Genomic DNA, 21,857 nt, shown 5'->3' with positions numbered 1-21,857 from the left:
CGGTCGGGGTGGGTGAAGTAGAGAGCAAACGGAAGTACCGAAAATGTGATCATGAGCATTGTCCAGCTGTGGCAGGACCTCGGACTTGCCCCCACCGACACAAGGTTACAGCGGGAGTCGACGGGGCTTCGCGAGCACTGTGGTGTGCAATGAGAGAACGAGTGGCTCGTAAGAAGAGAGGAAGAAAGGAGGAAGGAAAGGGAGCACCGGCTGCGCGCCACGTCCCTGTTTTCTCTTGATCTCCGACGGTTTTCTCGGCGTCTCTTTCGCCATTACTGGTGAATAGCTAGCTAGGTGGCAAGCTAGCCATGGCTGCTGTGGTTGCTAGGTTGCGCTGCTGGCCCGCTGCCAACGCCCTCGAGAGCAGCAGTCATTGATCTGGACGGCTCGCTCTTGAGACACAAACAACGAGTGCAGATGGAGGGGCGCCCGGGCGCTTCCTGCTCCGCTAGGCGGCCCCGTATTTTCCTTCCTTTTTACTATTTTTTAATAAAAAACCACTACCACCACCACCAGGGTGCGGTCCTGCTAGCTCATGCGCAGCAACCGTCCTCGGTAGCCTACTGAACCACCGCAGCGGGTGTGCTCGTATTTCACAAGACAGCAGATCATCACGCAATGCGCCAGAGCACATGAATGCATCCCATTTGCGCATTCCACCCCTGCGGTTCCTTACGAATTATTTATGACAACTGACTTTATATTAGATTGATTCACCAAACCTTGATTTACATATTTGTGCGTGTGGCTGCATTATGTTCAGTAGCAGGCTTTTCGGCGGAGGGATTTTTAGCTTGGTGTAAGAAATGGCACAACAAGCGCTAGCTTCACTGACGCAAGATGGTGGGACGCCTAGCATGGCATGCCTTCACATGTGCTTTCGCCAGCATACTTACCTGGTGTCGGGTCACCGGCGATCATGAAGGTCGGGGCCCCGTGCCGAGGCCTTCCATTGCACTTCGGTTGGCTGAAGCGCGCCACTACCCCTAACTGGGGCAGATGGGACACGTAATTTTTGGTAGTGGGGCTCGGCGTCCGCGCCAGCCCCTGCCATGACAAAATCAAAAAAGAGACAGTAACGCAGAAGTTATTTCCGTGTAGGTATTCATTGCGAGTCGTAAAAATCTCCCTCTGCCGACGGAGCGGGACATCGGCGCCATGAATGGGATTCCCTGCTGGGGATGCCTGGAAATACTGGTTCAAAGATGGACACAAAACGCGTTACCAAGTTCTGCAAAGCCTATATAGTCACCTTTTCGGCATTTTCTCCGCAGTTGGTGTCGACAAGTGTCAGCTCGTTTACTTTTGTTATTGTCACACACTTCTACCGACGCCAAATTCGCGACGTTCGCATCCCATTAGCGTAGCCTTCGCGTGAAGGAAGGTGTAAAACAAAGAAACAAACAAACAAACACGAGTGAAGCATTGCACGCTCCGTTTCCTGCCTCGTCCCACTTTTGCCTTGTAGCAGCCTCTAACTACAACACAACAAAATCGACCAGCTGTGAATCCTGTCGAAGCAGGCATATGCCGAGAGGGCACAAGAAGATCAGTCGGTCGGGGTGGGTGAAGTAGAGAGCAAACGGAAGTACCGAAAATGTGATCATGAGCATTGTCCAGCTGTGGCAGGACCTCGGACTTGCCCCCACCGACACAAGGTTACAGCGGGAGTCGACGGGGCTTCGCGAGCACTGTGGTGTGCAATGAGAGAACGAGTGGCTCGTAAGAAGAGAGGAAGAAAGGAGGAAGGAAAGGGAGCACCGGCTGCGCGCCACGTCCCTGTTTTCTCTTGATCTCCGACGGTTTTCTCGGCGTCTCTTTCGCCATTACTGGTGAATAGCTAGCTAGGTGGCAAGCTAGCCATGGCTGCTGTGGTTGCTAGGTTGCGCTGCTGGCCCGCTGCCAACGCCCTCGAGAGCAGCAGTCATTGATCTGGACGGCTCGCTCTTGAGACACAAACAACGAGTGCAGATGGAGGGGCGCCCGGGCGCTTCCTGCTCCGCTAGGCGGCCCCGTATTTTCCTTCCTTTTTACTATTTTTTAATAAAAAACCACTACCACCACCACCAGGGTGCGGTCCTGCTAGCTCATGCGCAGCAACCGTCCTCGGTAGCCTACTGAACCACCGCAGCGGGTGTGCTCGTATTTCACAAGACAGCAGATCATCACGCAATGCACCAGAGCACATGAATGCATCCCATTTGCGCATTCCACCCCTGCGGTTCCTTGCGAATTATTTATGACAACTGACTTTATATTAGATTGATTCACCAAACCTTGATTTACATATTTGTGCGTGTGGCTGCATTATGTTCAGTAGCAGGCTTTTCGGCGGAGGGATTTTTAGCTTGGTGTAAGAAATGGCACAACAAGCGCTATCTTCACTGACGCAAGATGGTGGGACGCCTAGCATGGCATGCGTTCACATGTGCTTTCGCCAGCATACTTACCTGGTGTCGGGTCACCGGCGATCATGAAGGTCGGGGCCCCGTGCCGAGGCCTTCCATTGCACTTCGGTTGGCTGAAGTGCGCCACTACCCCTAACTGGGGCAGATGGGACACGTAATTTTTGGTAGTGGGGCTCGGCGTCTGCGCCAGCCCCTGCCATGACAAAATCAAAAAAGAGACAGTAACGCAGAAGTTATTTCCGTGTAGGTATTCATTGCGAGTCGTAAAAATCTCCCTCTGCCGACGGAGCGGGACATCGGCGCCTTGAATGAGATTCCCTGCTGGGGATGCCTGGAAATACTGGTTCAAAGATGGACACAAAACGCGTTACCAAGTTCTGCAAAGCCTATATAGTCACCTTTTCGGCATTTTCTCCGCAGTTGGTGTCGACAAGTGTCAGCTCGTTTACTTTTGTTATTGTCACACACTTCTACCGACGCCAAATTCGCGACGTTCGCATCCCATTAGCGTAGCCTTCGCGTGAAGGAAGGTGTAAAACAAAGAAACAAACAAACAAACACGAGTGAAGCATTGCACGCTCCGTTTCCTGCCTCGTCCCACTTTTGCCTTGTAGCAGCCTCTAACTACAACACAACAAAATCGACCAGCTGTGAATCCTGTCGAAGCAGGCATATGCCGAGAGGGCACAAGAAGATCAGTCGGTCGGGGTGGGTGAAGTAGAGAGCAAACGGAAGTACCGAAAATGTGATCATGAGCATTGTCCAGCTGTGGCAGGACCTCGGACTTGCCCCCACCGACACAAGGTTACAGCGGGAGTCGACGGGGCTTCGCGAGCACTGTGGTGTGCAATGAGAGAACGAGTGGCTCGTAAGAAGAGAGGAAGAAAGGAGGAAGGAAAGGGAGCACCGGCTGCGCGCCACGTCCCTGTTTTCTCTTGATCACCGACGGTTTTCTCGGCGTCTCTTTCGCCATTACTGGTGAATAGCTAGCTAGGTGGCAAGCTAGCCATGGCTGCTGTGGTTGCTAGGTTGCGCTGCTGGCCCGCTGCCAACGCCCTCGAGAGCAGCAGTCATTGATCTGGACGGCTCGCTCTTGAGACACAAAGAACGAGTGCAGATGGAGGGGCGCCCGGGCGCTTCCTGCTCCGCTAGGCGGCCCCGTATTTTCCTTCCTTTTTACTATTTTTTAATAAAAAACCACTACCACCACCACCAGGGTGCGGTCCTGCTAGCTCATGCGCAGCAACCGTCCTCGGTAGCCTACTGAACCACCGCAGCGGGTGTGCTCGTATTTCACAAGACAGCAGATCATCACGCAATGCGCCAGAGCACATGAATGCATCCCATTTGCGCATTCCACCCCTGCGGTTCCTTACGAATTATTTATGACAACTGACTTTATATTAGATTGATTCACCAAACCTTGATTTACATATTTGTGCGTGTGGCTGCATTATGTTCAGTAGCAGGCTTTTCGGCGGAGGGATTTTTAGCTTGGTGTAAGAAATGGCACAACAAGCGCTAGCTTCACTGACGCAAGATGGTGGGACGCCTAGCATGGCATGCCTTAACATGTGCTTTCGCCAGCATACTTACCTGGTGTCGGGTCACCGGCGATCATGAAGGTCGGGGCCCCGTGCCGAGGCCTTCCATTGCACTTCGGTTGGCTGAAGCGCGCCACTACCCCTAACTGGGGCAGATGGGACACGTAATTTTTGGTAGTGGGGCTCGGCGTCCGCGCCAGCCCCTGCCATGACAAAATCAAAAAAGAGACAGTAACGCAGAAGTTATTTCCGTGTAGGTATTCATTGCGAGTCGTAAAAATCTCCCTCTGCCGACGGAGCGGGACATCGGCGCCATGAATGGGATTCCCTGCTGGGGATGCCTGGAAATACTGGTTCAAAGATGGACACAAAACGCGTTACCAAGTTCTGCAAAGCCTATATAGTCACCTTTTCGGCATTTTCTCCGCAGTTGGTGTCGACAAGTGTCAGCTCGTTTACTTTTGTTATTGTCACACACTTCTACCGACGCCAAATTCGCGACGTTCGCATCCCATTAGCGTAGCCTTCGCGTGAAGGAAGGTGTAAAACAAAGAAACAAACAAACAAACACGAGTGAAGCATTGCACGCTCCGTTTCCTGCCTCGTCCCACTTTTGCCTTGTAGCAGCCTCTAACTACAACACAACAAAATCGACCAGCTGTGAATCCTGTCGAAGCAGGCATATGCCGAGAGGGCACAAGAAGATCAGTCGGTCGGGGTGGGTGAAGTAGAGAGCAAACGGAAGTACCGAAAATGTGATCATGAGCATTGTCCAGCTGTGGCAGGACCTCGGACTTGCCCCCACCGACACAAGGTTACAGCGGGAGTCGACGGGGCTTCGCGAGCACTGTGGTGTGCAATGAGAGAACGAGTGGCTCGTAAGAAGAGAGGAAGAAAGGAGGAAGGAAAGGGAGCACCGGCTGCGCGCCACGTCCCTGTTTTCTCTTGATCTCCGACGGTTTTCTCGGCGTCTCTTTCGCCATTACTGGTGAATAGCTAGCTAGGTGGCAAGCTAGCCATGGCTGCTGTGGTTGCTAGGTTGCGCTGCTGGCCCGCTGCCAACGCCCTCGAGAGCAGCAGTCATTGATCTGGACGGCTCGCTCTTGAGACACAAACAACGAGTGCAGATGGAGGGGCGCCCGGGCGCTTCCTGCTCCGCTAGGCGGCCCCGTATTTTCCTTCCTTTTTACTATCTTTTAATAAAAAACCACTACCACCACCACCAGGGTGCGGTCCTGCTAGCTCATGCGCAGCAACCGTCCTCGGTAGCCTACTGAACCACCGCAGCGGGTGTGCTCGTATTTCACAAGACAGCAGATCATCACGCAATGCGCCAGAGCACATGAATGGTGGTGGTGGTGGTAGTGGTTTTATTAAAATAATAGTAAAAAAGAAGGAAAAGATTTTTGCTAGCCCAGGCATCTGCTATCGATACTGAAGCACCTGAGCTGGGGCAGCGGAAATAAAGGACAGCAGGCAGAGTGGAGAAATGAAATGAAAGAGGTGAGGGGACAGGAATAGAGGACAGGGGGAGAAGTAATATGTACAAACTATTTACACAATAAGAAATGTGTCCAGGTTGTGCGCGTGATTAGTTCATTTAAGAGGAATTAAATCACACACGCGCACAGCACTGTGTAGGTTACAACTGGAGTGGGGCGTCCAGTTATTAATCGTTCAAGGTAGAACTCGCGGAGCGTTCGGTCACTGCGTGTAACTACCTGACGGAGAACAGACGGGACGTCAAGCCCGTGTGTTCGAGGAATGCACAGAGGCTCACCAAAGTTCGCTCACGAGTGCGCGCACTGCCCTGCGGCCACAATAGCGTCTTGATGGAGTCTGGTAGTATGCCCTGCGCCCTATAGGCCGCGAGCATATCGCGACGAGCATCGGCGAACGCGGAGCAGCGAAGGAGCAGATGTTCTAGTGTTTCCACTGCACCGCATCCGTCACACACATCACTCGTCGCGATTCCGTGACGCACCCGTCGTTCCCCGGGCCACACGCAGCCAATGCGCGCGCGGAGGATCATTGCACGTTGCGACCGTGTAAGTGCGCGACAGCCGGTGACACTGTCGATGCGCTCACCTCCCGCGATGCGTGGGTCGGGGTGCTGCTTTCGGAGATGGTCGTGAATGACCGCACGCACGTCCTCCAGCGCAAGGGGCAGATCGCTGGCAGGTAGTTGGTGTGCAGCGGTCGCGAGGTCGTCAGCTTCTTCATTGCCGGCGATGCCGCAGTGACCGGGAACCCACTGTGCACGCACGGCACAACCTCTCTGCGCGAGGCGCTCGATGCGCGAGCGAATTTCCCGCACTAGTGGGGTACCGCGGCCGTTAGATTGCAGGCGGCTGAGGGCGGCGCGGGAGTCGCACAGCAGAGCACTCCTGGGCGGCGGAGGGCCGAGGGTGAGCAGCAGGTCCAGCCCGAGCCGGATCCCCATCAACTCCGCCGTGGAGGAGGAGCCCAGGAAGGTTGCGTGTTGCTGGCTGTGCAGTCGCAGGGCGGGGATGGTGGCCGCCGCAGCAAGGGAGCAGCTGTCGCGGGCCACTGAGCCGTCGGTGTACACGAGGAGATGGTCCTGGAGCTCCTCGTGTATGACGGCTCTGGCCAGCTGCTGCACAGCGCAGAGGGGTGTGCTCCGCTTTCCCGCGATGCCGACGATCTCTCGCTGTACCTCCGAGGCAGCAGGCCAGGGCGCGCAGGAGCCGTAGGGGGGTGGGCCTTGGGTCAGTTGCTCATACTCGAGCAGCGCCGCGCCCATTCGTGAGCGCGGGTGCGAGCGCATACGCTGCAGCAGCGAGCCGCCGTCCGGTGCGCGGTGAAGCCGGTCGATGTGGTTCAATGCCCTGCGCGCTGCTTGGAGCTCAAGGGGCCACGCTCCTGCCTCGGCCAACGTTTCGGCGCACTGCGAGTTTTTGGGCAGGCCTAGGCACACGCGCAGGGACTTGCGGTGCTGAAGCTCGAGTTTCTTCCAGCACGGCTTGCGCACCGTGACGAGCGGCAGCGCATAGAGCACCGCCCCCAAAGCTGCGGCATTGTATAGACGCAGCGCGGCTTGCTGGGAGATGCCCTGGCCTCGAGCGGTGAGCTTGTGCACGGCGGCGGTGATCCTCTTCATCTGCAGACAGGCCTTGGTCGCCGCGGGGCGGAAGGAAAGGCGCCAGTCGATGTCCAGGCCAAGGTACCGCACCGATTTACGCCAAGGAATCGGAGTCCCGTCCAGTGACAGTGGCGCAAGGTGCGCGCGCGAGCGCGAAACGCAGGCCATGGCCACCGATTTGCCCGCGCTCAGCGACAGACCAAGGCCGCGCAAGCTGGCATCGATTGCGGTCAGGGCTCCCTGAAGGCACCCCCGCACGCGGAACGCCTCGCCCGGTGGTCCCCGGCACCACAGAGCTATGTCGTCTGCATATATGGACATGTACACATGGTGTCGCCCGCTCGTGGGGAGGGAGGCCGGCACCACCGACATGGCCACATTAAACAGAAATGGTGATAGGACAGAGCCCTGCGGCACGCCCATGTCGACCGGGCGAGGCTTGGAGAGCTTACCCCCTACTCGCACTCGCATGGTGCGCCCGCACAGGAAGCCATGAACATATCGCAAAAGGCGCCCGCTCACACCGGCCCCCTCAAGCACCGCGTGAATTGGTGCGCGGTGAACGTTGTCAAAAGCGCCCGAGACGTCCAGTAGCAGCAGCAGCGCAACCTGGCCTGCTGCCCTGGCATGCTCCAGCGCTGTAACAACGTCCGATATAGAATCAGCCGTGCACCGCATCCCACGGAAACCCGTCTGCCGCTCGTCAAACAAATCAGCCTCCGCAGCCCGCTCGTTCAGACGCTGCAACGCCATATGCTCCATGAGCTTACCTGCCGCCGATGTTAATGCCACTGGCCGGTATCCGCTCAGCTCCGTAGGTGGGCGCCCTGCCTTTCGGATGGGACAAACGACCGCGGTTCGCCAATCCTCCGGTAGCTCCCCGCGTTCCCACACCAGGTTGATCTGCTGCAGGAGGATCTGTCGTTGCTGCGCATCCAGGTTTCGCAGCATTTGGTATGTCACCCCGTCCGGTCCGGGCGCCGAGCGGCGGCGGCAGCGCTGCAGCGCATTGTTCAATTCCGCCGCGGTGAACGGCGCATCACATGGACCTTCCGAGGCGACGGCCGAGGGACTGGCGTCGCTTCTGGGGCTCTCAGGAGCAGCTATGTTAGCGGCGTTTGCGGGGCTGGGCGGCGCGAACCGATCGGCAAACCGCTCTGCCAATTCTACAAAGCTCAGCCCGCTGGAGATTGCGAGGGCGGCCAGCGGTTGACGGTTTGCCTGTGGTTCGGTGATGCGCCGCAGGGTGTCAAACAGCCTCCGCGAGCTGACATCTTCCTCCATCCTTTGGCATAGTGAAGCCCACTGCCGGCGGTATAGTTTGTTGGCGTGGCGGCGCGCTGCTGCGTCCAAGCGGTTGTAGACAGTCCAGTCGGCGGCTCTGTCAGTCCGTCGCGCCCGTCGCTCTGCGCGATCTCTCTTCTCGCGCAGATTGAGCAGCTTCATGTCAGGTGTGGGCTGCCCTGCCCTTACCTCTGCTCGTTGGGTGGCTGCGAGAGCGCTTCGGACTAGACTTGAAAAGAAATCTGCGCCAGTGGCCGCCGCCTCGTCGACCGCCCGCCTGAACGCACTCCAGTTGGTAATGGAGTAGGCACGTTTGGGGCGCGCCTCCATCGCAGTGGGTTCAATTAGGATGGAGTAATGATCCGAGCCCCAGAGAGATGGTGATCGGCGCCATGTCGCCTCGATGCCTCTAGATGCGAAGGCAACGTCGATGCAGGAGCCGGTTGTTCCGCGTCGTCGAAAGGTGGACTCGCCGGTGTTCAAGGGGGTGAGTCCCAGCTGCGTTGCTGCGTCGTGCAGGTCGTCTCCACGCGTGGAGTGGCGCGCACTGCCCCACGTGCTATGGTGGGCGTTAAAATCACCACAGATGATTTGGCGCGGGGCACAGCACGAAGACACAGCACGAAAACACAGCGCGTTCCACGCGACAGCTGGACGCACATAAACACTGGCCACCGACGTGTCAACACCACCGACGCGCACTGTCACCACCACGCACTCCTGGGCGTCAGATGTCGCCGCCGCCGAGCCGACGAGGGTGTGCTGGACGTCCTGCCGCACGTATATCGCGCACCTTGATTTCCCGGGGCGATGAGATGTGACACAACAGGGCACTGCAGCACAGGTGGGTTCCTCGCACGTGGTGGCTGAGTGGTAGCCAATGTAGCCAGGTAGCCGCATCTGGGGCTCCCCGTCATGTGAACGTACGTACGTCTCCTGCAGCGCGATAACTTCCGGCGAATCCTGTGCGATGCGAATTCGCATTTCGGCGTACCGCGCCGCAAGTGAGCGCACGTTCCACTGCAGGATGGATGGTATGCGGGAGGGAGCCCGGCGGCTAGCCATCATGCTGGCTTATCTGTGCGGGAGCACCCGCTGCTTCTAAGCAAGCCCGGTGTCCATCGGTGCCCTCCGGGAAAAGTGCGCTGAGGGCGCGCAACGCCAGCTTTAGGCGCGCGATCTCCGCGTCCCGTGCGTCAGGGGGCTGGCCGTGAGAAGCGGCCGCAGGCTCGGGCCGCGCTGTACGGGACGCCGGGCAACCGGATCGCCGCTGCCGCTGCCGGCGCTGCCGTTGCTTCTGTGTCTGCTGCTGCTGCTGCTGGGGTGTTCCCCTGACGACCTGCGCATAAGAAAGAGCGCGCGACGTCTGCTGATGTTGCTGGGCTGGGGCCGCTGTCTCAGCCTGGACGACGGCTCGGACAACCCGCCTGGACATCGGGGCCATGGATGTGGCCATTAAAGTGGCCACGTGACGCTCTCGCTGCCAGTGCGGGCACGCTGGGTCAATGGCTGCGTGCCGCCCCCCGCAGTTAATGCAGCGGGGCTTGCTCGCGCAGGTACCAGGCTCGTGTGGCCCGCCGCAGCGCGTGCATCGGGCAGGAGCACGACACACCTCAGTGGCATGCCCCAGGCTGGCGCACTTGGCACACTGGAGCGGCCGGGGACGGCAGGGCCGGACCGCGAGCCTGCGCTTGAATATGGTGATGAACGCCGGGGGTGTTGGCGCCGCAAAACGGAGAGCGAGTGTGCTGCCCGACAGAGACGCCGACACCATCGGTACTGTTGACTCCGCCGCCGCTAGCAGCTCCTCCGCCGTCCTGCGCCCGTCCACTCCGAAGACCAGGCCGGAGCTTTGATTCCGAGGAGGAGGCTCCTTGGCGCAGACCGGCACGCCGCGGATGACGGCCGTGGCTAGCAGGGCCTGGAGAGCATCGCTGCTCCCCGCGTCCACTGCCACCACATTCCGCCGCATGTTTACCCGGACGGCGAGGACGCCCGGGCGGGATCCGATCTCCTCGGCGAACTCCCAGCCCTGTTCCCTGGTGAAGGCTGTGCCCCGGTTCGCCGGCCGAAACAGCACCGTCCCCACCAGGCTGGACGGGACCTCCACGGCAGCCGCGGCTCGCTCCAGGGCAGCTCTCCGACGCCGCTGCGCCTTGGTAGTGATAATGCGCCACGGAACCAGGCTGGCCCCAGCATCAGCGTCGCCGCTGCCTGCGGGGCATTGCTGCGGCGCGCCGCGGAGTTGGGCGCGCTCGCTGCAAGCAGACGAAGCCCCAGCCGCAGCCTGGTCTCGTGCGGCGGGATTTGGTGAGGTCGCACCCGTTTTTCTTCCGGACGCCGTCGCCCCACCAGCAACAGCAGCAGCATCAGCAGCAGGCTGGAGGTGGGCTCCATGGGGCTCGTGCTGGGAAGGCCCTGCTCCTTCGAGTGTGGAGGGAGAGGGAACAGTGACGGTGGGGGGCCTTCGAGCTTCCCGCTTGGCCACCGCGATGTCCTTTTTGGTTTCCGAGTCCCTCTCCTCCTCGGACCCCGTTGAGCGTCGCCGTTTCCGGAGAGCAGACTCGTCCATTGGGGTGCACATGCTCTCCTCGGCTGCAGGTGTCCGCGGTGAGCCCGCAGCAGCAGCATCAGGGGGAGAGGGTATCACAGCCGGTTCCCCAGGAGTAGCAATGGCGGCAGGAAGCGCAGGAGTGGCCAGAAATGGCGGGGAGGGAGCCGCCATAGAGTTCTGCGTCTGGTGAGCGAGCGCCATGGCGTCCCTCAAGGCTAGAACGCGTGGGTCCGCCGGCGACACGTCCAAGGTCCCGATGACGGACTCAAGGTTCTCCGAGGTGGTGATGAGCGCCGCCGTCAGGCACCTCACCGTGTCCCGCAGATCAGCGATCTCGGCCTGCATTCGCCGAATGGTGCTGGACGACCTTCCTCTGGACGGCGTTCGTCTCCGTGATCGTGAGCGTGAGCGGCCTGCCCTGCGTTGCTGATTGTCACCGCCGAACACAGGCCTTCGCTCGTTCATGGTGTCTGTGGCCTCCATGGGGAGACCCCGCAACGCCGCGAAGCCTTAGGCCCAGCGTCCGAAGGAGCAGAGAGCTAAAAAACACGTCCGCTCGCTTCGAACGCCCACCGAAGAATCCAAGCGGTCATGTCAGAGCGAAAATCTGAGATTTTTAAGGCGATCGAGAGCATTAAAGTTGCCGTCCCACCAAAACCCCACCGATGTCGGCTGTCACGAAATTAGCTAATTGATCGAGCCCACATGAATGCATCCCATTTGCGCATTCCACCCCTGCGGTTCCTCTCGAATTATTTATGACAACTGACTTTATATTAGATTGATTCACCAAACCTTGATTTACATATTTGTGCGTGTGGCTGCATTATGTTCAGTAGCAGGCTTTTCGGCGGAGGGATTTTTAGCTTGGTGTAAGAAATGGCACAACAAGCGCTATCTTCACTGACGCAAGATGGTGGGACGCCTAGCATGGCATGCCTTCACATGTGCTTTCGCCAGCATACTTACCTGGTGTCGGGTCACCGGCGATCATGAAGGTCGGGGCCCCGTGCCGAGGCCTTCCATTGCACTTCGGTTGGCTGAAGCGCGCCACTACCCCTAACTGGGGCAGATGGGACACGTAATTTTTGGTAGTGGGGCTCGGCGTCCGCGCCAGCCCCTGCCATGACAAAATCAAAAAAGAGACAGTAACGCAGAAGTTATTTCCGCGTAGGTATTCATTGCAAGTCGTAAAAATCTCCCTCTGCCGACGGAGCGGGACATCGGCGCCATGAATGGGATTCCCTGCTGGGGATGCCTGGAAATACTGGTTCAAAGATGGACACAAAACGCGTTACCAAGTTCTGCAAAGCCTATATAGTCACCTTTTCGGCATTTTCTCCGCAGTTGGTGTCGACAAGTGTCAGCTCGTTTACTTTTGTTATTGTCACACACTTCTACCGACGCCAAATTCGCGACGTTCGCATCCCATTAGCGTAGCCTTCGCGTGAAGGAAGGTGTAAAACAAAGAAACAAACAAACAAACACGAGTGAAGCATTGCACGCTCCGTTTCCTGCCTCGTCCCACTTTTGCCTTGTAGCAGCCTCTAACTACAACACAACAAAATCGACCAGCTGTGAATCCTGTCGAAGCAGGCATATGCCGAGAGGGCACAAGAAGATCAGTCGGTCGGGGTGGGTGAAGTAGAGAGCAAACGGAAGTACCGAAAATGTGATCATGAGCATTGTCCAGCTGTGGCAGGACCTCGGACTTGCCCCCACCGACACAAGGTTACAGCGGGAGTCGACGGGGCTTCGCGAGCACTGTGGTGTGCAATGAGAGAACGAGTGGCTCGTAAGAAGAGAGGAAGAAAGGAGGAAGGAAAGGGAGCACCGGCTGCGCGCCACGTCCCTGTTTTCTCTTGATCTCCGACGGTTTTCTCGGCGTCTCTTTCGCCATTACTGGTGAATAGCTAGCTAGGTGGCAAGCTAGCCATGGCTGCTGTGGTTGCTAGGTTGCGCTGCTGGCCCGCTGCCAACGCCCTCGAGAGCAGCAGTCATTGATCTGGACGGCTCGCTCTTGAGACACAAACAACGAGTGCAGATGGAGGGTGGTGGTGGTGGTAGTGGTTTTATTGAAAATAATAGTAAAAATGAAGGAAAAGATTTTTGCTAGCCCCGGCATCTGCCATCGATACTGAAGCACCTGAGCTGGGGCAGCGGAAATAAAGGACAGCAGGCAGAATGGAGAAATGAAATGAAAGAGGTGAGGGGACAGGAATAGAGGACAGGGGGAGAAGTAATATGTACAAACTATTTACACAATAAGTAATGTGTCCAGGTTGTGCGCGTGATTAGTTCAGTTTAGAGGAATTAAATCACACACGCGCACAGCACTGTGTAGGTTACAACTGGAGTGGGGCGTCCAGTTATTAATCGTTCAAGGTAGAACTCGCGGAGCGTTCGGTCACTGCGTGTAACTACCTGACGGAGAACAGACGGGACGTCAAGCCCGTGTGTTCGAGGAATGCACAGAGGCTCACCAAAGTTCGCTCACGAGTGCGCGCACTGCCCTGCGGCCACAATAGCGTCTTGATGGAGTCTGGTAGTATGCCCTGCGCCCTATAGGCCGCGAGCATATCGCGACGAGCATCGGCGAACGCGGAGCAGCGAAGGAGCAGATGTTCTAGTGTTTCCACTGCACCGCATCCGTCACACACATCACTCATCGCGATTCCGTGCCGCACCCGTCGTTCCCCGGGCCACACGCAGCCAATGCGCGCGCGGAGGATCATTGCACGTTGCGACCCGGGCGCTTCCTGCTCCGCTAGGCGGCCCCGTATTTTCCTTCCTTTTTACTATTTTTTAATAAAAAACCACTACCACCACCACCAGGGTGCGGTCCTGCTAGCTCATGCGCAGCAACCGTCCTCGGTAGCCTACTGAACCACCGCAGCGGGTGTGCTCGTATTTCACAAGACAGCAGATCATCACGCAATGCGCCACAGCATATGAATGCATCCCCTTTGCGCATTCCACCCCTGCGGTTCCTTGCGAATTATTTATGACAACTGACTTTATATTAGATTGATTCACCAAACCTTGATTTACATATTTGTGCGTGGGGCTGCATTATGTTCAGTAGCAGGCTTTTCGGCGGAGGGATTTTTAGCTTGGTGTAAGAAATGGCACAACAAGCGCTATCTTCACTGACGCAAGATGGTGGGACGCCTAGCATGGCATGCCTTCACATGTGCTTTCGGCAGCATACTTACCTGGTGTCGGGTCACCGGCGATCATGAAGGTCGGGGCCCCGTGCCGAGGCCTTCCATTGCACTTCGGTTGGCTGAAGCGCGCCACTACCCCTAACTGGGGCAGATGGGACATGTAATTTTTGGTAGTGGGGCTCGGCGTCCGCGCCAGCCCCTGCCATGACAAAATCAAAAAAGAGACAGTAACGCAGAAGGTATTTCCGTGTAGGTATTCATTGCGAGTCGTAAAAACGCCCCGCTCTGGCGAGAGTGTGCTGTGGTGCGACGTCATCAAAAGCTTTACGGTGCGGGTGGAGTGGTAGTCATAGCGTACGGACGGAATTGATGTGGTGAGGGGGAGCCACTGCGCGTGCGCAAGAGGGGTCCGGTAAACCGGTATACTTCGTCTCCGGGCCTGCCGTCGGCGACAGCGACCACCACAGCGAGTATCACGTTATCACGAACTCTTCAGCTTGTTTCCCGTGGGTCGAAAGGGGAACACCTTTCGGCCGCCGCCTGGGGCGCCTTTTCGAGCGACGGGCAGGATAGGTGGCGCCCCATGCATGTTGCGTGTATCGTGCGCGACGCAGCATGCAGTGAGCATTAGCGCTTCCGCCCGCCGTTGCAGCCAGCGCCCCCCAGTGGCGAACGGGGCGCAATGCAACCACGCCTTCTAGCTTGTGACTCGACAAAGCTGAACACTCCATGCACGCTCAACGACAAACAGAGGAGGCTACGAACAAGCTGCCTTGAGCCGGGAAGGGCACGCCACTCACGCGCTGTTTGGACTGGTTTATGGGCGTCTGTACTTCTACTGCGTTTATGTGCCTTACGATCTTTCCGGTGAACAAATGAATAAATGGTAGTGGCACTCAACTGGTAGGCATGAGTGGTCCTATATTGAGACTGCTTGCGGTCTCTCAAAATGAACTCGAAGAGGAATTAGTACAGGCCAGGAATCACTCCGCCGTGCGTGGGTTCATTTTCTCGCTAACCAAAGGCTTACCAGTCAGCACGATGGCAAGACGGGCGAGTTGGTGATACATACTTCTTCGAGAATAGCGAAATAGGCGAGGACAACAAGGAAAGAAAACAACAGGACCAGCGCTAACTCACAACTGAAGGTTTGTTCACAGGAAGCAAGGAAGATAAAGCGGGCTAACAAACAAGATAGCAAAGCAAACAGACGTGCAGCTACGTGGAATCGAGGAAACGAACCTCACTGCCATGCAGGTATACCGACGGGCTGCTAACACACAATCTAGGTTTTTTCGTCATGTAAAAAGCCTCCATAATCTCCCTGGTTAATTGTGTTGGGCAACTGTACAATACATCACTGTGATGAAAATAGGGAAGCAAGATATGCAGTCTCTAAGGTGATTAGTCAGGCCAAGCTAGCGGCTATCGCTTTTTTCGGTTCGCAACTTCCGCGTCTTGTGGTAGACTGTTGCTACAGCAAGGACTTGTATCTGCCTTTTTGATAAATGCAAGGATGATGCGAGAGCTGGCGACGGTGATTCAAAGACGAGGTGTTGTTTATGGCACGCCAAAAAATTCGTTTCGCGCCTATATATTTATAAGCTGGCGCATATGTTTTCTTTCTGTCAGTAAAGAGAACTAATCAACGGTTTGGAACATTCTAAGTGGTCCATGATTGGGGAAATCAATTGAGCTATCTGGTTAGAACGAAAAAGCAGCTTAGCTTGTTTGCGGCGGGCTTCATTCAAATCTTGATGGGCGCTGATTAAAATTACTATTTTCGAGTGCACTCTGGCTGCCCATTCGTTCAAGTAACGCATGCGGCATGTTTACTTGCAGTCGATACGTGGTGGCACGCTTAAATCCGGCTCTTTTTTATTTGCAGTTAAATAAGACTAGACTTGAACTATACATGTCTGGACTATGCAGTTTGCTCAAGGACTTGTTTACTGCTCTTGAAGTGAACACCAGCTTGAAGGAGCTACGCAATGCCTTCGGCACAGTTGATGCTAGCTGCGGAGATGCTTTGGGCTCTGCAATTTCCAAGAACGCCTGCCTGCTCTACCTGGGCTTGTGTGGGCAAATTGCCGATTACTGCATAGCGCGCTTGGCAAAGGCGCTCTCACAGAACGCCACACTAGACAAGCTGCACTTCGAGGGCTGCAGTCAAGGCTTCAACGGCGTCTTGGCTTTGTGTGATACGCTACGCACCAACAAGACTTTGAAAGAGGTGGGGCTTCCGCACTTCCTAGCGGGTGACTCAGAAAGGTACGACATCATCCGTCTACACCTATTTTTTGTTGACTGTTTTTTGAACAGTAATTCCTAAAAAGTTTCATATTTTGATGACACTTAAATATTATTTTTGATAGCGAAGTCAAGGGAATAATGTGACTGTTATTACGTGAAAAGCCTAACTTCCGGTTAATTTCAACTTCTTCGTTAGCATCCTTATTACTTCAAATAGTGCGTAGCACCTCACTAAGGTCGGTAGTAAAGTGGCAGAACATGGGTAATGGTAGTGGTGTAATTAGATTTCATTCAGAAGAACTCTGTCATCGAGATTCAACTGACAGTCATGTGGCTCCAAAGAGTTCTGACGTCACTGTATATACAGACTGCGTAGTAATTTCATTTCTGTCCACTACATTCAAAATCTAGTTGAAAGAAAAACAAAATACAGATTCCTGTAATGAGAGCAGTGAAACTGTATCTTGCAGGTTTTAAGAAGTGTGCCGTACTTGCGAGAGCTGCCGTGAGTAACGCGGTTGCGTTTACATAAGCACACCATATCTTCAAATCTTCGCCAGATATCGCAGCAATGCAATTACGTCAATACAATGTTTTTTTTTTATTTGTGTGTTATGCGAATGCGGGACACAAGGCTGTGTCATACGAGTCCGCGTCTCTTCGAAGTGATTTTATTTTTTATATTGGTAGCTGTACTCAATGCAAAAGTAGCTCACCATTCCGTGCCTAACCCGCCGGTGTGGCTCAGTGGTTAAGGCGCTCGGCTACTGATCCGATGTTCTCGGGTTCGAACCCGTCCGCGGCGGCTGCGCTTTTATGGAGGCAAAACACTAAGGCGCCCGTGTGCTGTGCAATGTCAGTGCACGTTAACGATCCCTAGGTGGTCGAAATTATTCCGGAGCCCTCCACTACACCTCTCTTCTTTCACTTCCTCCTTTATTCCTTCCCTTACGGCACGGTTCAGGTGTACAACGATATATGAGACAGATACTGCGCCATTTCCTTTTTCCAAAAGCCAATTATATTTATTACTCCGTGCCCGATTTGACCTTGGTTTAACCTTGAGAAGTACAGTATAGCGACAGATTGACCTTGGCAGATTTGGACCAAAATCAATGTCCGACCATAATTAGCCGTGCCCGGCATGATGGCGACCTCCAAGTTTGCCCCGGGTCATTTCCAAAACTTTGCCCAGGCCACACCCTAGATATGACCTTGGCCGATTTGGACCAAAATCGATGTCCAACCGGAATTGAGCGTGCCCGACACGATGGCGACCTCCAAATTTGGCGCGGCTCACCTCTTAATTTCACCTTGGCCGATTTGGACCAATATCGATGTGCAACTATAATTGAGTGTGCCCGACACGATGGCGGCCTCGAAATTTGGCCCGGGTCGTTTCCAAAATTTTGCCCGGGCAACCCCCGTAATTTGACCTCGGCTGGTTGGTTTATGGGGGTTTAACGTCCCAAAGCGACTCAGGCTATGAGAGACGCCGTAGTGAAGGGCTCCGGGAATTTCGACTACCTGGGGTTCTTTAACGTGCACTGACATCGCACAGTACACGGGCCTCTAGAATTTCGCTTCCATCGAAATTCGACCGCCGCGGCCGGGATCGAACCCGCGTCTTTCGGGCCAGCAGCCGAGCGCCATAACCTCTCAGCCACCGTGGCGGCTTTTGACCTCGGCTGATTTAGACAAAAATCGATGTCCAACCATAATTGAGCGTTCCCAACATGATATGGCGACCTCCAAAATGGGCGTCCACAGAGAGGCGACAGCGAGACGTGTTGGAAGATATCGATATAAACGTGACATCTGAACAAACGCATTACGTTAGCTTGTATGTAGTAAAGGGAAGGTTATTCGCGATAAGAGCACAGCAGAGTGTATTCTGCTCTGGGCTGTTGCTTTCTGTCAACAACATAGATTTTTTTATACCACGTTCAGTCGGCAGAGAAATTTAGCACAGCGAACTCGTATACCGGTTTACTGAACGCCTCATGCGCACGCGCAGTGGCCCCACCTGACTGCACCCATGTAACTGCACATGTGCACGGGAGGCATCCGGTAAACCGGTTTACGTCTTCGCTGGTACGTCTCCAGTATGATAAAAACGTCTATTAGAGAGATTTAGCATAGCAGAGTTGTATACCAGGGCGCACGCACGAGGTGTCTGGTAGTCCGGTATTCGTCTCCGCTAGCACGCCTTCGCCAAGTTGAATCGCTCTTATTCACTGAAGATGACCGCGTGTATTAAATGTCCTGGCCATGGTCACTGAGTGCTTAATTTGTGGAGTACTCTGTGTCATGCGCCTAGCTCACCTATCTCCACTGAACGCCTTTTTTCGGCGAAGTTTGCAGATTCTCGCCAGCAAAAGTGCTGGCGTGCTTGCCGACCTTGTTCACGTTTTTCCTGCCCTTGGCATCCCACTCTGTTTTCCTTACACTTTTCTGGTTATGTCTGTCACATATTAGGCCCTGCCCAAAAATCACTCATGCTGGATTGCAGCTAAGTTATAAACAGCTACAGTTTTTTGCCCTATAATTCTTGCTGCTTTCTTGGCGGACACAATATGCTTCCGAAGTGAAAGCTTTGCATTGTCCCATCTTGCAGGATCGCGTTGGCAGACAAGCTAGTGGATGTCGATGGCTGCAGTCGTGTGCATCTACCCTATATGAAGGACCCCTACCTGTCAGAATTGGTGTGTCTGGCTTCTCTTGCAACGTGCGCCACAGAGCTCGACGAGATGTACACTCACGGCTTCCGCGACATGAACGTCAAACTTCTTTTCGACGCCCTATCCTCCAGCATCCGTGTTAGTTCATTGAGCACTGTAATCTACCGAAATGAGTAAGAAAACATAACAGCCCTTTGCAACGTGCTGAAAACCAACGGGTTCATCAGGCGGGCCTGTATCGCCTTCCGAAGTGACGAGAAGTTTGTTCAAGAACTCTTGTGTGCCCTGAGTGTCAATCGAAACAACTGAAATAGGCCTAAAATACAATGCACTAGAAATGGGAAATGTTTTAGCGCTGTCAGATTACTTTGCTTACAACAGGACTGCTGACAATTTCCAGCTTTCTTACGATGGCGACTTTTGTGGCCCGTTCCTTACGGAGCTGTCACGAGGTGTGTCGATGAACCCGATTATTGTGGATTTAACAGTGGGAGAAGAGTGGAACGACCACTCAACCTTGGTTATTTCCAACACCATCCGACGGAATAAGGCTGCTTTGAATTATGCTCTCGGGTTTGTTTTCCGGTGTGGTACAGACCCATTGTGCGCTGAGGCATTCGAGCTTTTCTCCGAAACACCTGGCTTCGCTGCGCACGTGAGGAAGACTTTTGGACTAATGAAACGCGAAGCAGTGGTGGAGATAGCCTCAGCAAAGAACTACTTGTTGGACAATTATTTTGTGCTCACGGGTGTTGTGCAGCATTCCGTCGTGTGCTAGACTGCACGTGGCACGAGCGTTCAGTGCGATGAGCTCAACACAGACTGTTGGCGTGCCATTATGCGTTATCTCAAAGTCTCAGATGTGTTGGCCTAGCTGCGATATTGTTCTCTGCATTGCTGCTCACGACAGTTCGCCATCCATTAGACACATCAGGGCTCGGTAAAAGGACACAACTGGGAACACTTCTCAGCAATGCTGCCAAACTTGACATGTTTGCAAGTTGTGCTTCATTGCTCTAAAAGTACAACGTTTTCAGTGCCGTTCTGTGTTCTCATGTCAAGCTTTCTTCAGCATGGAAAGCGCAGCACTTGTGCGCTTTTCGTTCTTGCGGGAATAAAATCTCCATTAGGCAGCAGCATGTGGCAGAAAATCAAGTATAAACGAGAACAAATGAAAAAATACACAGTAATGAGAAATAAACACAAGAGATCACTGCGGCTACTCGCATTGGAGAAACACGAAAGCACTGACACATTCCTCAGCACTCGCCGCCTTTGAAATTTGGCGTCATGGTTGCTTTCTCATCCGCTTAATTCTTTTTTTCCCATTTACATAATTACTCAATTTAATTAACCAGTTTTGCTCTCATTATGCCCTCTTTTTCTCTCACTAATATTTGGGGCTTTCAAATTTGGCACCATGGTTGTTTTCCCACCCACTTACTATATACCCGTCCAGCCTATTCGACCGTCCATTGACATTAGTTTCTAATTAATTGAATAATATATTCCAATCAAACTTTTTGTTCTATTTATTATCACTCATCGAACAGATTTCAATTCATTCCCTTACAAATATTATTCTTGAGACAGTGTCGGAGTTCTCATGAGCAGACTCAACATGCACTGTTGAATTTGTGTTGGGACTAAGATGGCCTAGTGTTGGTGATTTATTGAGGCAGAGTTGAAACTCAATGAAAAAGCAAACACCATGCCAGAGTTGAGAATTCCCAATGCCTATTCAAAGTGTTTTCAACTAGTAGAGTTAGGCGCCTAGTTGCAATTGATGATTTGTAGCCGGTCGTTAGTAATAGCCATACCAGGCTTTATAATTTCTAAAACGCTATTACCCTTGGTGCTGTGGCTCGAGAAAATTTGGCTCTTTTGACTAGTTACATGCAATGAAAAGATTGCTTTGCCTGCGTGCTTTTCGAAAGCTCATGCATGCATTTTGACACGATGTATACACAAATTTTGTCGAGCCACAGCGCCGAGGATAATCGCGTTTTCGAAATTCTAAGAACTGATATAGGTATTACTAACCTCCGCCAAAAACCCTAACTGTAACTAGGCGCCTAACTTTACTAGTTAAAAGGCAATTGTGAAAAATTAGTTAACCAGCTTACTATTGACGATTCACTGGTTTACTGGTGTCCGTCAACACTGCTAAAACTGTGCTGAAAAAGCCAATTTTTTACCTCAAAAAGCTTATTTTTTAATTTATGAAAGCCTTCCCTGAAACACCTGGTACATGCGGCTAAGGGCCGCACTCGTGTATTGGCCGCTTTCCAAACCTGGGAGCCGCAATCTAAAAAGAAAACAAAAACACCAGACGCTGAGGCAGCGTATGATCGAGCGTTAGCTCTAAGTTTTTTGTTTTTGTACCCATATTCACTATATCCGGTACAGATGTCGTTATGAGAACTTCTTGTTGGTCTAGTTGGTAATTGATCATTGTAATTTAAAGGCGCCAAAAACCACACACGCACACACGAGAGAAGAGAACGAGACAGAGCGCCTCCGGATGCCTACATCAGAAACCCGTTTTGTTGCCAACGTATACAGCATAAGAAGACAAATCGTTTGACACCACTTCGAACGTCCTACGCCAAGAAGTTTGGTCGCAATTTACGTCTGAATATCCAAGAAACTCTGGCTTTGGAGACCAAAGGTCGTCGGTGCAAGTCCCTATAATATGCTAAGCTTTGATTCGACTAGTAATTTTATGGTCCATAACCCCCTGAATCGTTTGAAACCAAATATTCTACGCCAATAAGGTGGTTCACAATCTGTGTACCATTGGTACCACTCAATGGACCAGTTCGACTGTTTGCACGCTGGGGTATATAAAGAGAAACGAAGC

At 53.9% G+C, this 21,857-nt stretch overlaps 5 non-coding genes and 1 pseudogene across 6 annotated transcripts in view; 5 read left to right on the top strand and 1 right to left on the bottom strand.

Annotated features, from left to right (window-relative positions):
- The window catches only part of LOC144116228 (inactive selenide, water dikinase-like protein), a 244,568-nt pseudogene that overhangs the window by 80,470 nt on the left and 142,241 nt on the right, over positions 1-21,857 (bottom strand). The gene's annotated exons all lie outside the window — the stretch shown is intronic.
- LOC144116850 (U1 spliceosomal RNA) lies at positions 889-1,050 on the top strand. The gene has a single exon (XR_013311973.1). It is a non-coding gene; the product is annotated as a U1 spliceosomal RNA (small nuclear RNA).
- Positions 2,443-2,604, top strand: LOC144116884 (U1 spliceosomal RNA). The gene has a single exon (XR_013311999.1). It is a non-coding gene; the product is annotated as a U1 spliceosomal RNA (small nuclear RNA).
- Positions 3,997-4,158, top strand: LOC144116838 (U1 spliceosomal RNA). The gene has a single exon (XR_013311967.1). It is a non-coding gene; the product is annotated as a U1 spliceosomal RNA (small nuclear RNA).
- Positions 11,855-12,016, top strand: LOC144116826 (U1 spliceosomal RNA). The gene has a single exon (XR_013311966.1). It is a non-coding gene; the product is annotated as a U1 spliceosomal RNA (small nuclear RNA).
- LOC144116876 (U1 spliceosomal RNA) lies at positions 14,101-14,262 on the top strand. Its single transcript, XR_013311992.1, has one exon. It is a non-coding gene; the product is annotated as a U1 spliceosomal RNA (small nuclear RNA).

This window comes from Amblyomma americanum, chromosome 1, assembly GCF_052857255.1.
Source record: "Amblyomma americanum isolate KBUSLIRL-KWMA chromosome 1, ASM5285725v1, whole genome shotgun sequence".
Taxonomy (NCBI): Eukaryota; Metazoa; Arthropoda; class Arachnida; order Ixodida; family Ixodidae; genus Amblyomma; species Amblyomma americanum.
Note: the sequence above shows the minus strand (reverse complement) of the source record. Positions and strands in the feature narration are given on the sequence as shown.